The following is a 3,936-nucleotide window of genomic DNA, read 5'->3' on the forward strand; positions in this document are numbered from 1 at the left end:
CCTGAGGGGGTGGACGGCAGGTGCGGGACTCTTCCGCTCGCCAGCAGCTCCACAAGCCACAAACATTTGTAACATTTTATATGGCTTTTTAAATTAAAATTCCACCCCCCAGCTCTTTAGGGTGTTTTCCCCGGTTTGCCACGGGTGAGCGCGGAGAGCACCGCGCAGCTCCCGCCGCCGCGCTCCCCTCACGGTGCTGCCGGGGACGCCTCCCCGGCCCCGCTGCCCGTCGGGGCTGCCGGAGCTCAGCGCGCCAAGCCCGGCTGGCAGCGGAGGCAAACGGACGCCAGTAAAGCATTGCCGTGGCTTTGTTGGGGTTCAGTTTCGAGCCGCACTCCTTCAGATGTTTATCGTTCATTGGTCGTCAAAGCCTTGCCTGTGCTTCTCAGCCAACTGTAAAAATAAAGCAAATAAAATACATGGTGTGGCGTGTCTGCACCCCATTGCTGAGGAGAGAGGCAGGACCTATCCACCAGCTGAGCCAAGCAGTGGAAATGAGGCAAGGAGATGAGAGTGGAGCCCGAAGATCCTGCCTCCCCGTTTGGCTTGGCTGGGTCCCAGACACAAACTCGCGCTACATGTGTGTGCGTAAAGCCACAGGTGCAGGTTTAATCCTGAGAGGACATGACACCAAGTCCTTTAGGCAGTGGTACCTGGCACCAAACACAAGGGCAGTTGCATCCAGAGTGGGTCTGCTCTGCCCTCCAAAAGGGTACGAAGCTGCCCAGCACACTGGCACGTTTTATCACAGCAGTGTGGTATGTGGAGGGGGCTTCAGCTATGGAGAATATGAAAAAAGAAACCTTTTTAATTCACACCCTCCTATTTATTAACTTGTATAATGAACTATAAAAACTTAAATGAAACCAAAAAGGCTGTGTGGTGGAAAGCAGGTTTCCCGGGAGTGTGAGTTATGCAGCTCCAAGTTCATACTTGGCACTGCCAATACAGACAAGCTCTGAGGCAGCTGCCCCCTCCTCTGAAGAGATGTGCAGAGGGGCTTTGCCCAGCATCAGGTGGGCACTCACCGTGCACCTTGCTGGGAAGGAGTGCATAATAAGGCCGCAGCATTCCACTGGCCCCATTCCAGCACCATCTCACCTCCCTATGGAAAGGAAAGTGGGTAGTAATATCCACATCCTTTTCTGCATCAGTCCAGCATGGAGGTAAAGATTACAAACCCTTCTTTCTCTCTGAGTCCTTCCCACCTGCTCCTTTATGTGTGAAGTGGTTTTAAGGGTGCTGTCAAATTGTTCTAACTAGGCTGTAAAGAAATATCTGCTTGTGTCTGCCAGTGGTTTCTTTCAGACACACCCTGCCCGTTTTTCTTCAAAACCCAGACATTTCTCCCTCCCTTTAAGCAAGAAAAAACTTCACCTTGCAGGGAGGCAAATCTGACATTAATATAAACAAGGAAAATTGCTAGTTGTCTACAAAACACTGCAAATTCTGGCTAAAAGCACTTGCCTGTGTTAAGGTGTTGACCGAACTCCATGTCAACAGGCCAGGGTTAGACCAGGCTTTGAAAGACCCAGGTTCAACCCCCGTCTTAGCTCTCTACCTGATCTTAGTGTTACTTGATTCTTCTCTGGCACCTCTTTGTCTTCCTACATGTTTGTGGAAACAGGAATGAAACCAGTATTTCGACAAACCCAAGCTTGCAACTTATATTCTTTGAATATCTGTCCCTGGGGAAAAGAAGAAAACAGCGACTTGGCAAACAGCCCCGGAACTGAGAGAGCAGCAGAAACATCACCCGGAGCACCAGCTCCTTCACACTGACGCCACCTGTGCTCTGCAGGAGCAATACCAAGTCCCAGCGTCTGCTCACAGAGGTGAAATGATTCCCCGTGGCACTACAGAGGGAGAGCCTGGCTAAAGAGCCACTCAGTAGATTTGGGAAGGATAAGATAACTCCCTGGCTGTCAGTCCGTAAAGAACAAAGTGGCAGCAGCCATGCCAACAGAAGGGATGTTCCTTCCCAGACAATGGCACTTCTGCTCCAATCCTCAGGGCAGCAAACCCCCCATTTATGTGCTACAGGCTCCCCAGCATTCCTGTTCCTGTTGACGAGGCATTTCTGCCTTTCAATAGCTGCAAGCCTTCCATACTTTGAGGGAAGAAAGTGTGACAGGTGAAGCAGCAGCAGTAAGTGGCAAGTGTTTGTAGTTCAGCTTTTTGTTCCCCCTTTGAGAGACATTATTTCTGTGCTACAAAAAATTTTTGGTGAGTCAGGTGTATGGACAGTGTATCGTACACATGTATTGGTTTGTATAAGATCCCAGGAATAACAGCCCACTAAGGAAATCCAGCAAAAGGTGCTATAAATTTATTTAGCTCAGCAGGAAGCTTAGCAGGAATTTTGAACATCCAAAGACACATTTTTTAGATTGTAAAGTCCCATTTTAAGGGTCAAAAGCCTCATTTTTTAGGGTTTTTTCCATGCAAGCAGCCTGTAGCCAAGGGGAATCCATGCTTCTTGTAAGGCTGTAGTAGTGCAAGAGACCTTGGAGCACAGCAACACATTACAGACGGTTGTGAATCAGAACTTCTCCAGCCTCTGAATCCAAAGATTCAGAAGAAGCCCTGTCTACTTCTAGCTGGCAGCTGTGGGATTCAGACTACCAGGATGTAGTTGTATGAGTTATAAACAAATGCAGGTAAAGAACAACACCTGCTCCAAAAAAGACACCCTAAAATAAAAGAAACCTGAACAACAAGGAGAAGGTATTTCAGAGAAAAAGCAGGGAGGAGCAAGAGAATTCATACCCTAGATCCTTTCTCTCCCAAGCAGGATTAAACTTCCCCATCTCAGATACAGCCTTGCTCTGTTTTCTGACCATCCTTGACTCCAGTGTCTGCAGTGTGAGGTTGACATTTTATGACGGATTTAAGCAGCTCTAATTACCAGAAGAGTTGGCTGCTCTTTCCTTTGTGACGGCATTAGTGCTTGAATGAGCCTGGAGCTGGACAGAGGAAAGGATGGTGCTGAAAACTTAATTGGCGACAACATTAACAACAAAATCAGGGCCCTGCTCCAGCTCCCTGTGCAATCACTCAGGAGTTAGTGCCAGCTTGAGGAAAGCAATGGGAATAGACAGACAGAGACACGAGGAAGTTTTCAACAGCAGTACAAATCTGGATCAGCTGAAACTCACTGCAAGACTTCACCCTTGGTCTTCCCAGAAAAGGAGTCTCTCAGGGACCTTTACCACCAGGACTCACTTTGTTCCCAGACTTCTTCTGGTCTGGCAGCAACTTCAGCACTGGAGGGAACATTGACTTCCAGACGAGGAAAGTGACGGTGGCCTCCTGTTCCGTATGCGTGAGCAATGCCAAACAGGAGCAGCTGGTTGCACATAATAACATGCATGGTGTAAGTGAGCAACACAATGAGCAATTTGCTCAACAACCCAGGGACATCAGGACAATTCTGTATCACAGGGAAGAAAGAAAGGAGGAAAAAAACATGTGATGACCAAACCCTAAGGGAGACTCAGCATCCTACACATCCATTTCATTACGCTTGCTCTTATAAATATTTATTACCCAGCCTATCTCATCATTCTTCCAGGAATGGGTGTTGTGTTATTGTTATACCCAGGGAGGGCTTTCCTTCTTCCTCTGGTCCTGCTGCAGGCAGTCAGCAGTTGCCAAAGATAGATTGGGAGCAAGAGTGTGACATTAACTATGGAAAATGCTGCTTAAAATGGAGCTCAGGGGCAGATATTGGCAGGTGCATTGTTAGGAGGAAAACGAATGGAAAAGGCAGCACGTAATGAGATTCGGAAGCTTGTATTTAAAATGTGTTCATGGCAAAAAGGATTTCTGCATGCAAGGGCTCTGGTCCAACAGCCAGAGCCACGGGTGAGGAGGGCCTCACACCCTGAAAAAACCTGCACAGATCCAGGATGGAGGAGTTATGATGTAGACAGT

This window comes from Geospiza fortis, unplaced genomic scaffold (assembly GCF_000277835.1).
Source record: "Geospiza fortis unplaced genomic scaffold, GeoFor_1.0 scaffold2, whole genome shotgun sequence".
Taxonomy (NCBI): domain Eukaryota; kingdom Metazoa; phylum Chordata; class Aves; order Passeriformes; family Thraupidae; genus Geospiza; species Geospiza fortis.